The 13,135-nt window shown below is 37.1% G+C and overlaps 2 non-coding genes across 2 annotated transcripts; one reads left to right on the top strand and one right to left on the bottom strand.

Moving 5' to 3' along the window:
- Positions 1-8,500: 8,500 nt before the first annotated feature.
- Positions 8,501-8,582, top strand: trnas-uga (transfer RNA serine (anticodon UGA)). The gene has a single exon. It is a non-coding gene; the product is annotated as a tRNA-Ser (tRNA).
- Positions 8,583-9,103: 521 nt separating this feature from the next.
- trnat-agu (transfer RNA threonine (anticodon AGU)) lies at positions 9,104-9,177 on the bottom strand. Its single transcript has one exon. It is a non-coding gene; the product is annotated as a tRNA-Thr (tRNA).
- Positions 9,178-13,135: the final 3,958 nt, after the last annotated feature.

Below are 13,135 nucleotides of genomic sequence, written 5' to 3'. Positions count from 1 at the left end.
ATGACTATTAAGCATTAACTAACCCTTATTAAGCAGTAACTAACCCTTAATTAACAGTTAACTAATGTGTCTGGTAATCATTTACGAATGGTGTTCATGTTAACTAAGGTATTAATTTATACATTTAATAGTAATCTTTATAAAGTATTAAATAATGTATAAATTAATACCTTAGTTAACATGAACACAAGGAAACACAAGGAAAATTACAAAAAAATTACAATTAAGCATTAACTAACCCTTAACTTAATGACCCTTATTGTAAAGTGTTACCCATGACTCATATCATAAATTCACTCCTATGGTCACAAAAATGACAATTACCAAACAGAAATCCTGTACAGTGATGTGAGTGAACTGGCACAGCCCAAACGATACCAAAAGGACAAGTGAGTTCAATCCCTATCTGATATATTAAAGAGAGCTATTTTCGGTGTTAAAGACCGAAATGTCACGCTATCTAACAATCAATATAATATGATTGCATTTGTTACACTTTTAGCTTGTAGACTGATATTACTTAACTGGAAACAAACAAAATCACCAACGTACTCAGCTCTGATGAGGGACATTATGCAACATCTTCAGTTAGAAAAAATTAAGTTCACAATGAGGGGGAATGTAGGTAGGTTTTATGCAATATGGCAACCATTTATAAATTACTTACTAATTAATTATAAACTTCAATAAGACTGTACTGAAATCACCTTAGAATTGGCCTGGTGTGTACTATAAATGTATTATAAGTAAAAAAATATAAACACTTTTGTTTTGTTTTGTGTTTTTAGTGTTTTAATGTGCTTATTCAATATTTTTGAGTATTTGGAGATTTGTTATACACCATTCAAATATTTTATTTTATTGTGTGTATGTGTATATACAGTATATGTACGTATGCATGTGCATGTGTGTACATGTGTGTGGGTATCTGTATGGACAGCCATATATGTATATATTTTCTTATGTTTTGGAGGAAATCTTTAGAGATGGTGTATGTTTTGTACCAAAACCCCCAAAAAAAGAGTTAAAAAAAAAAAAAAAAGGACAAGTGAGGCGAAAGATCTAACGTTGGTGACTGCAGCTTTCTCTTTTCTCTGGATGGTGTTTCTCACACTGTTTAGAAGAGACTTTTGTGATTCACTCAGGTGCTCCGTGCTGAAGATATCTCAACTTGTCGATGTGAAAATAGGCCCTGAAACGGGTGCTATCTCAGAAGATGATCCAACTCTCGGTCTCAGTTCTCCCCAGGAAGATGTCATGTACCCACATCCTCCATTTCAGAATGCTCTCCTCTTCCTTTTGTTAAACAGCCAGTACTGCAATCCCTAATCTTGCGTAGCCGCACCTACAGCTCGCACAAAGGAGATCCGGAGAAATTTGTGTCATAAAACGTGGGATAAAGAGACCTTATTGGGCCAAAGGTGGCATTGACTGGCTCCAAGTTTGAAACAGGATTCTTTTCTGCCCGGGCAGATCAAGTTTTCATTGTTATATAACGCTAGCTACATCGCCGAGTTAAGTTTTAATTTGTCACTTTCTGTGTTGAGAAGATTTCCCACCAGCGACCACACCGACAAGATTTTGTGTCTCAATTGGTAGGGAAGGGATCAGTGGTGGAAAGAGTATGAGTAAAAGTAAAAGTAAAAGCAAAAGTAAAAAGTAGATTCGTTTATATTCTGGTTTTCATGGCGGTCAAGTGCCGAATAACTCCCATGTTAAAACAAAGTAGAATATTGCTTTAAGTTGTTTATATGGTGGTCTACTTCAGTGATTCTCAACCTTTTTCATATCAAGGACCCTAATTTAGTCCACATTAGAGCCACGGACCCCCATCTGATGAAGTTTTGTCTCTTAGACCCAAATCTGAGATTATTTTTATTGTTAGATATGATTTTGTCCAGAATCCAATGACCATCTGTATTGTAGGTAGAGAGATAACAGAGAAACTATGATCAAAACAGTCATTCTTCTACATTCTCTAATTGTGTTAACGTCTTGTAAATGAAGTTGCTGAAGTTTAATAATTTATTAATTTGCTGGGGACCCCCTGGAACCCCCTCAAGGACCCCTGGTGGTCCCCGGACCCCACGTTGAGAACCACTGGTCTACTTGGCTGCATATCATGCACAGACACCACACACAGACACACACACACTCACAAATAAAAAGTCATTACTCCCCACAGTAAGCTTAATTGGCCAATAAAAAATCTTATGTCCAATAGTCCAACAGACAAATCGACAGCATTTTTCAGAAACTTGGTATCGTTTCCAAAAGTTTGGCCATAGATCAGTGATGTCAAGGTAAATAAAAGTTGGTGATCATCAAAACACAAACTTTCAGAGAAAACATTTATTATTATTTTTTCCTTAGAAGACTCTGTATTACTTTACAATACTTAATTATACGTTTCACGCTACTTTCTATGATGTGTACTATGAATTTAGGTAAACATTTATGTCAGCCTATTAAAGTAGGCTATCTTTATTCCAGCAAATAAAAATGTGGGTAAACTGGTTTACTATTACTACCCAGTTTAGATGGTTCAGCCCATCTTCCACATTGATGCCAATACAGTTATTCAGAGGGAGGGAATCACTGCCTTGTCAGTGCGGTCCCACCCAGTCATACTGATAAGGCTTTTTATATAATGGCTATAAAGAGGTATTGCCCCAGCCAATAGTATCTATTCCCTAGCACTGTGTTTCAGCTTAAAGGAACATTGAGGACTGCCAGGGGAGGCTGGTGACTCATGAGGATAATGAGAACAGGGTGGGGTTAAATGCAAAATGGAGATTTGGTAATTTGTGCAGTAAAAGGGTACGGCCTAAAAATGACTGGGCATTTATTCTACTGTACTAAAGATTAAACAGCTTATCTTTTAAAGCTGTAATATGCAACTTTTCTTGTAGAGAAATACCTAGAAATTAATAGGATATATTCTACATTAATTTAATAATAATAATAAACTTTATTTATATAGCACTTATCTAAAATCAGAGTTTTGTGCTTTACAGGAAGACATAAAAAAAGGTAAGTACATAATGAGGAGATAAAATGAGAAGCATAAGCAAACAATAAAAAAAGGAGGATGAATAAATACATTGAAATTAGCTAACACAAACATAAGTGTATGTGTGTGTGTATGTGTGTTCATGCCTAAATCCCCTGTTTGCTTTAAATGACAACCCGGTCTCATGCTACTGAATGTTTCATTGATGACAAAATGTGATTTAAAATCATTCATCTGCTGTATTCACCATTTGTCTCTCTGGATACGCAACACGGTCTCACGGCAGTTTGTGAAATTTAATCTATTGATTCGTGTAAATGGACATGATTTTTCCATTTTTTTGGTGACACTCAGGACGACTTTCAAACTAATGTATTTCAATTAGAAGTAGTGTGACATTGAAATAAAATGGTGGCGGATGGGCGTATACGTTTGCCTTCGATGATTCCCAGCGTGTTCAAAGTACATTTCAACTGTAAGCCACATTTAAATTTTTAACAAACGTTTTTCTTATTTAACCATGACCAAACCATTTCTCTAACCTTAACCAAGTTGTTTTAGTTGCCTAACCATCACCGTAACACAAGTAGTTTCATTTGCCAAAACTTACATCACACCAATAAGACACACCCAGAGGAATGGTATACCTCCACAACATCAATGAAAAGCCCATTTACAACACGGTCTCACGGCAGTTCGTGAAACAGTCCCGAAAATTTAATCTATTGATTCGTGTACATCGACACCATTTTGCCATTTTTCCGTGACATGAACACGACCTGAATTACGTTCCTCCACCACGAATTTGAAAACGAAAGTTTTGGCAAATAAAACAACTTGTGTTACGGTTATGGTTAGGCAACGAAATGGTTTGGTCATGGTTAAATAAGAAAAACATTTGTTAAAAATTTAAATGCGGCTCATAGTTGAAATGTACTTTGAACACGCTGGGAATCAAACCCCGGTCCTCGGCATCGAAGGCAAACATATACGCCCATCCGCCACCATTTTATTTCAATGTCACACTACTTCCTGAGTCCCGACTGGCAGAAAAAAAAAATGTGTTGCAGGCATGAAAGATACTTCCAATTCAAATACATTAGTTTGAAAGTCGTGCTGAGTGTCACCAAATAAATGGAAAAATAATTTCCATGTACACGAATCAATAGATTAAATGTTGTGACTATTTCATGAACTGCCGTGAGACCGGTTTGGAAAGAACTGACTTTTATTTTTTGAAAGTGAACTAAACTGAGAATAAAACTCAGAATGTTTTGCAAAGGCTCGTATCCAGAGAGACAAATGGTGAATACAGCAGATGAATGAGGTCAAATCACATTTGTCATCAATGAAACATTCAGTAGCATCACAGAGAAGAGTCTTGGTTCCCCGGTTTGTAGCATTTTGACAGTGATGATGTGATGGTTTGATGACTCTCCAAATCCATTGAAACTAAATATTATAAATAAATACTGGAAAATGTGACTGTGATGTTTAATGGATTTCACACTGGAGAGTCATCACATTACACATTAGGGATAAATTCCTCTTTTGTTTCAGGCCAGAAGGGACAGTTTTACGTGTTCAGTTCACTAATACAAAGTGAAATGTCCAAGGGGGTCTGGGCAAAAACATATTTGAATAGAGAAAAATTAATAGCATTCACTCAAGTGTCTAAAATAATCAATCCCACATCATTGTACCTTGTCTATAGATTGTAATACAATTTTAATCTTAATGTTATTTTCCAGACCAAATCCAAGTCCAGTGTGACCTGGTATTTTATTGGGAACGAGAACACCAATGTATTTTAAGAAAGAGTCTCATCTGTGCTTTGACCCTCCCGGGGTGAACAAAAAGAGTGAGATTTTTCCAATGGCTCTGTCACAGTTCTCTAAATAGAAGGTGACAGATAGGAGGACACAGCATCTCCTACAGAGAAAACACACAGATGCTTTCATAACCTGGAGTAAGGTTCAGCTGATGTGGGTTTTTGAAGGCCAACAACAATATTTTTGAATTGAAGCTTCCAACAGCCCATGTATTCAATTCCTTAAAGTCTAACCATCTTCAGGCTTTCCATAGACAGCCAGTGTGATATTGATCAATTCTACAAATATGTAAAATATGTAAATATGTAATCAATCTAAGAGCATTATATCCATAGGGAGCCAGAGTTGATGTAATCTGTCAATCCTTGGGTTGACTTTTACCCTATGTCAATGTATGGGAGGTTACTTAAAAAAAAAGCATATGGCTTTGATTTTGAAAAATGTTGTTGCATCAACACATCTTACTTGGCTTAATTTCACAAAAATCTATTCAGTATTATTTACATGAATGACAAAATTAGTTACCGAACTACACTACCCAGAAGGCTTTTAGTTAGCTGGAACGTTCAATCTCCTGCAAAGGGATCAAGCTACTGTAGCTATAGCTAGCTAGCTACAGCTTCACAGGCTACAGAGAAAACTAGAAATAACCGCCTCGCGGTTGTATGCCTCCACCAATAAACTTTGTTTTATCATTGCAAGGACAGTCTTTATTTATTGAACATATATAATTAATGTGATTATTAGGTCAACTAAAAGGATTTTGGTGTCTGCAAAAGTAAGTGACAGCACTTCCACCGTTTTTGTAGAATGACCCAAGATCGTTTTCTCAGCTACAGTGGTAAGCAAAACATTATGATGTCACAGTGAAGTTGACCTTTGAACTTTTGGATATAAAATGTCATCACTTCATCATTTGATCCTATTAGACATTTGTGTGAAATTTTGTCATAATTAGCGTACGAATTCTGGAGTTATGGCCAAAAACGTCTTTTGTGAGGTCACAGTGACCTTGACCTTTGACCTTTGACCACCAAAATGTAATCAGTTCATCCTTGAGTCCAAGTGGACGTTTGTGCCAAATTTGAAGAAATTCCTGAGATACCGCGTTCACGAGAATGGGACGGACGGACGGACGGAGGCGGAGGCATAAAAACACATTTGACTCAAAGTACATTATAATAATTAGTATCAATATAACCAATATTTGACTGCAGGGTGTTTCCTCAGTGTATCAAAAGCTTTCTCTGGCTGTCATTGAAAGAATGTCCTTTTTTCTACTCTGATCTTTTTTGTTTGACCTTTCTTGAGTAACATGACTATAATGAATGGCAAAGCAATCACAACTTTTCCTTATGTTTGAACAGCTATGAACACAAAGTGCTTTTGAATAATGTCAGAATATGTATAGCTTAAGTGTCAGAGAGGCTGCTTTGATGAACATTTTCCCCAGCCATTACATATAATATATAACATATAATAGGACAATATTTCACATGTGAGAAGACACAAGTCACAGGTGAAAATGTAATGGGAAATTCCACATGTTCACATATGAAAACCAACTTCTGTCCAAAAATCATGTGCAGTGAATTCACATGTGATTTTTTTGTAAGAGATGATGCATTGTCAGAATGACAGGACAGATGTGTTCCATCACAAAATTGCTATGAGCATTGATTAACGTGAAAAAAAAAAGTTGAAGGTCATACTCCTTTAAAACATACAAAGGTAAAAGTTGGATGTGCTGCAGTTTCAGTTCAATGATGATTATGTCAATATTTGCTAATTTGTTGAATAAAATAATAAAAAATACATACAAAATTACATAGAAAATAGACAAAAATAAGTAGAAATCAAAAAATAGCCTATAATAAAAAAAATAAAGAAATGGAATAATAATCAGGGTTTTTCAATCAAAAAACATTATAGTGTTTTAACCATAAACTGTAAAAACAAAAATAGATATTAACATGATATCACTTTTCATATTTCCAGAAACACTAAGCGAGGCACTGAAATATTTTATTTCCAGTCTATTTGCCCATTTTGTCATAATAGACTAATAGGGTGTGAGACATGATCGCTCCTATTTGATATTATGGAAATATGAATGTTGTGTTGCTGAGAAGCTTCTGCTAATCTGTGGTGACCTGTGGAAAAAGCATGACAGTCACAGTCTGTACAGTAACTAACAACAGATGAAAACACGGCCAGGGATTGCCGATGGGGTGATCAGTCACTGATCTTTGTACTCACCTCAAGATCACCACCGCCGAGGAACTGGGTGTGGTTCAGCTGTGTGTGTGTGTGTGTGTGTGTGTGTGTGTGTTGTTATGTGTGTGAGAGCACGAGGGGTAGCGCTTATTTGATTAATCAGCTTGCTGTAATTCATTTCCCGGCATTTTCTGGGTCCAATTTCCTAATAATTTCCTAAATGAACTGTTAATTTCTTAGGAAGTTTCCTGGAAATAAACCATTACATTGTACTATATATAGAAAATAGAGAAAGAGTTCAATGGTAGGCTAGTTGGTAGTTGGTAACCTGGTCATTTCTTTTGGAGTTTCCAAGACAGAACTATTAAATTATGTAGCAGTTAGAAATTAGAGGAAGGAATTCAACAAATAATGATATTATATAAGTATATGAATAATGATTTGGGTTACCAAATTGACCTCTGCCTATTATTTTTCCAATAAATAAATAGTTTAGCAGAGGAAACTCTTTTAGAAATGTACAGGATCTTATCAACTCTACCAGATTGCTTACATTTTCTATATAACTACTAGCCTACATCATTTCATGGTTCTTTCCAGGAAACTCCTTCTTTCTAGGAAAAAAGTAAAGCGTTACCCATTTCCCTTATGCTGAAAAAAAGTACAAAAAGAAGTGACAATTGCTTTAGACATCTGGGGATTAAAATCACAATCCGTGACATTTCATATAGATAAAATGCCTGTATCTGCCTATTGTTACTTTCTATCACTGATTGATAGAACTTTTCTACCATTTCTCATATAATCAAGCTCGGGATGGGCTCGGGTTTTTAGAGAATGCAACTATAATCTGATTTTTCAAATGTACTGTATATTAGGCGGTGACAACAAGAGTAGCCTAACTCAGTGGTTCTCAACGTGGGGTCCCTGGACCACCAGGGGTCCGTGAGGGGGTTCCAGGGGGTCCCCAGCAAACTGATGAATTGTTAAACTTCAGGATTATTTCATTTACAAGACGTTAACACAATTAGAGAATGTAGAAGAATGACTTGTTTTGATCATAGTTTCTCTGTTATCTCTCTACCTACAATACAGATAGTCATGGAATTCTGGACAAAATCATATCTGACAATAAAAATGTTCTCAGATTTGGGCCTGAGAGACAAAATCTCATCAAATCGGGGTCTGCGGCTCTAATGTGGACTAGATTAGGGGTCCATGATATGAACAAGGTTGAGAATCACTGGCCTAACTGATCGTTTTTCATTGGTAATTGTGATGTGAAACTGAAATAGGTAATTCCTTGCACTTTTCTTTACTGAGTCTGACGTTAAAACGGCTACAAAACAACATAAAAAACACTTGAAACAACATAAGAATAACACACTTTCTTCGGTTATTTTGAATATAAACTGTGTTTCCAGTGAGTATACGTGGAGCTGCGATGGCCGAGTGGTTAAGGCGTTGGACTTGAAATCCAATGGGATCTTCCCGCGCAGGTTCGAACCCTGCTCGCAGCGAATGGGCAACTATAATTTTTGTTCAGGAAAGTCAACAAACAAGACGTTGAAGTAGCTAACAGCTAACCATCCTTTAGTTAAGCATCTCGTGGAAAGGTGAGTTGAGATGCAGTGCTATCGATGAGGTGAAAGAAAACTAAGTTCATATCAATATATAACGACCAACCGACCTATACAGCAAATTCCACAGCTTTTTTTTGTCTTCAAAATTTACTTTTACCGTTACAATGTTCCTCTGTGTCTCATAACGCTGCCACTCATTTCTATCTGCGACCCACGTGAACAAATTAGCATAATAGCATAATAACATGTGAACATGTGACTTGTGAACACGTGAACAAAATAAATGTAACAATGTTGCGGTGAAAGGATTCGACAACTTTACCTACTGTAATGTCGCCAATTTCCTTGTTAAACGATATGTTAAAACGAGCCGAGATGTAACGCCTGAACAGATGGAACTCCATTGTGATGACACTGACGGTTACCTTTGACCTCCCCACGTTCCATCGAGGCGTAAAAGGCACCGCTGGGATTCGAACCCAGGATCTCCTGTTTACTAGACAGGCGCTTTAACCAACTAAGCCACGGCGCCGCTGACACCTCAGCTGAAATTAACTCTTTACATAATTGTCTAATAAAGAGGATAGGTCGTGTGACTTTTACTGTAAGTGATATGCTCATTTATTCCAGTTCATTTCCAAACCCTTGCATCGCGAATCACGCCGAGGAGGCTTGAATGCATCGCCGTTAGCTTGAATGCGCCACAATAGAGATTCAGTAACATTAACGTACCACTAAGCGGCAGTACACAACCGCCCGGGCAGTCAGTCAACAAGCAGCACTACATGAAAAAATGAAAACATGAAATGAAAAATATCTATTCCCGTAGCAGTCACTAAGCATGACGCTGCTTTAAGCCCACGTGCAGTGAACTGGAACAGCGCGTGCTCCAACAAATACCATATCACCAGTAAAATTAAAGATGTTTCTGATAAGTCACATGATTTATCCTGTGGTATGTGTCTCATTTTGGCGGTGTGTCTGTTTTGGAATGATTTGCAGATCTTTGTAATGATTACATTTCACATTATCCTGTATCTGGAAAAACATAATGTGCTTTTAATAATAATAATAATAATAATAATAATAATAATAATAATCTTTATTTATATAGCACCTTTCAAAACACGGTTACAAAGTGCTTTACAATTAAAAAAGAACACATTAGAAGCACAGAGAGATTAGAATGAACTAAAAGCCATAAAAATAGACACATTATAAACACAAAGGGAGTAAAAACACAAAATTGAAAAAACAACAACAAAAAAAACTCAACACTCACTTTTGTACTCAAAGCAATGAAATGCAAATCTCAGTAAATCATATTTAATCAATTGACCTATTATCCTTGGTAGATATATACTGTATATATAAAATGAAAAGGTCTGAGTGTCTATAATGTATTTAACCTAAATGCTTAATTTTAGAAAAACGGTCCTAACTCTAACCCTTTAACTTAATGTAACCTTTTTATTATTATATATTTTTATTACTTTTACCTCACTGATCTATTCCTCTGTCCTTTGTTCTTTTATCTCTCTTGATTGTGAAGCACTTTGTGATATTATTTTGTTTGTAAAGCACTGAAAGCTTTGAAAAGTGCCATATAAATAAAGATTATTCATATTATTACAGTGTTTGTCTATGGGAAGCCTTTATCTTGAACTGATTGTAATGAGACATTTTGATCAGATTCCACAGTAGGTATGTATACATACTGCATATGTTAGTATTTTCATTATTGTTATTATTGGTATCTGCCTTCAAACGCCCATATTGGTCAAACCCTAATTCATATGGAAAATTTTGGGAACCAGGGAATCTGCTATCTGAGAAAATCTTGCGCCAGGTACTAATCTGGAGAATTTTTTTTCTTTATACAGTATGTTATTAATCACAGGATTGCATAATTGCAAAATGGCCATCCTTACACAATCCTGCATAACATCTAATAAACTAAAATAATACAAAACTAAAACTACTCATCACTTTGCTGGGAAACCACTACAGTAGCTACTTTATGTGAGATTTAAGATTGTTATATAGGAGTTTAACTCACACTCTCTCTCTCTCTCTCTCTCTTTCTCTCTCTCTCTCTCCCTCACACACACATACACATGTTTGCCTTACTTGTGAGGGCCTTTATGGACTACATTCATTCCCTTACCCCTAACTCTAACCTCAACCATATCCTGATTCTAATCTTAATCCTAAACCCAACTCCTAATCCTAAACTAGCCCTCTAATATCAGACAGGACGCGCTTTATCAGTGGGAGACGCCTTTTTTGTTGTTTGTTTTCAGTGAGTTTGAAACGTTTTAAATGTTTTGCGCACTGTTTTTGCGCTCCAGCCGCATTGCGTTTGTCCCCTAACTTTTTTTTTGCGGCAGCGCCTGGTGCTCTCCGTGTTGGAAATGATCCTAGTTTGATGCGCTCTGAGCAGAAACGCGCCCTGCTTAACTGCCATTCTCTTCTCTGCTGTACAATCGGATGAAAATAGAGGAGGGTCTTGATTGACATGCGTTCGCTCTCCTCCCGTAACTTTCTGACTTCCCACGTACCGCTTTTAGCCGTCAACCCGGAAGTCACTGGCTCCAATTGTAAGGTAAAAACCTTGAAATTCAGCTCACAAAGACATAGTTTACATTTTAAAAATCCCTAACTGTTACCATGAAACGTCAGGCTGTTGTAGTTATTACCAAATCAAATTCAAATGGGAACAAATTCTTCATTACACTGGGGACTATTTTCGGTGCTATGGAACTACTTTCCTGAGATCGCAAACGTGTTTATAGCCGGCTTATTAAGTTGTTTGAGGAAAAAGTCGTCCGGCCCGGTGCATCATGATGATGAAATATGCTGCAGAGCAGCAGCATGGCTCTGTGACGGGGTTTTAATCGTTTTTTTTTAATACAGTGGAGTTTTATGGCTGCTGGGACATGGCTGCATTGGGCACCAGCTACATGGACGAGACTTGCTGGCAAAACAAATTCATTGCTGATTTTGTTATTTTCATTTCAAAGAAAATTAGATATTTGACTTTGAAATCATATTTTTTCATGTTTTTGTGTTCCAAAGCTTTATTGAAATGTATGCACGACTTCATTTACTGTATGGTTTTGTACATGGGTGTTGATAATGACAGATGCACTATCCAAAATGCTGTAAACTAAAAGCTATAAACATGATAGTGCTTTGGCAATGGTGAAAGCCACAGTTAAAGGAATAGTTCAGCCAAAAATGAAAATTCTGTCATCATCTCCTCCCCCTCATGCCAGTTGAAACACAGGTGAAGTTTGTCCATATAACACACAGGGAGGCTGCAGCACAACTCCATAGCAGCCTTCTCCAAAACAACTGAAGTCAGTGGGGACCAGTTCTTCAGAGTTCCAAAAAGACCTACAGTATATTTACACCATCATTTAGTGCAAATCTTAACTACAGCTGATTGATTTGCAACAAATAATGGTGTATAGGTCTTTCTATTCACAGTGTGATTGTTTGACTGTTTTTGTTTTGGAGCTCTAAAGAACAGGTCCCCATTGACTTCAGTTGTTTTGGAGAAGGCTGCTACCAAGCTGTGCTGCAGCTTCCCTGTGTGTTATATGGACTAACAAATTTCACCTGTGTTTCATTTGGCATGAGGGTGAGTAGATGATGACAGGATTTTCATTTTTGGGTGAACTATTCCTTTAACACCATCCAAGGGATGAGAGGAGATGCATTTGCAGGATTTTTACAGGTGTGAGATATTGCACAGAACACTTGACGCCCTCACACACACAAAAGCCTCGTGATTGATTATGTGAGAACCACATGCCCAGTGTACACTTCACTGCCTTGCTGATGTTGTGAATTCCTCAGATAAGCTATCAGACAGTTTAAAAACTGAATGTCAGAACTGCAGTATGGATTACACTCTTTGAAAAGAAACTCCAATATTATGAGGAAATGTGGCATCGTGTGGTTATTTATCTCTCTCTCTCTCTCTCTCTCTCCTCATATCCTTTGCGTTTTTGCAAAGCCTAAAATCATCGATGCTCAGAAGTACAGAAATACAAGAACACACACTCGCACAAAAATGCGAAAAAACCCCCCCCCCACAGAGTATTCATGTCTCTCTTTTTGCCGCCTTTTGACTCATTTTTACCATTTTCTCCTTCTGTGTAACTTTCATTTTCCATGAGCTAGTTCCTCTTACTAATCGGTGCGACCACCAGGCGACCTCAGCTTCCTCCTCCGCGGCCGCATACAGTGTTTGGTAATGAGCCAGTCACCGTTAGGAATGAACGCTATGTTCACTCTGCAGGGCTGTCAGTGGAATGACAGCCCGCCTCTCACAGCACCACACTGGCTCAGATGCTATAATACTAAAATATAATCTACTTATACAGTAGATTCTAGAAGTAGGTGGAAAAGCCTCTGAAACAGCATGTAGACCATGGGACACTAAAACTCTCCACTGAAATTATTAATACTAGAATTTATAA

The sequence above is a fragment of the Centroberyx affinis genome, unplaced genomic scaffold (assembly GCF_046629955.1).
Source record: "Centroberyx affinis isolate AG114_WGS23_722 - 3 ecotype Tasmania unplaced genomic scaffold, CSIRO-AGI_Caff_v1 ptg003176l_1, whole genome shotgun sequence".
In the NCBI taxonomy this organism is placed as follows: domain Eukaryota; kingdom Metazoa; phylum Chordata; class Actinopteri; order Beryciformes; family Berycidae; genus Centroberyx; species Centroberyx affinis.
Note: the sequence above shows the minus strand (reverse complement) of the source record. Positions and strands in the feature narration are given on the sequence as shown.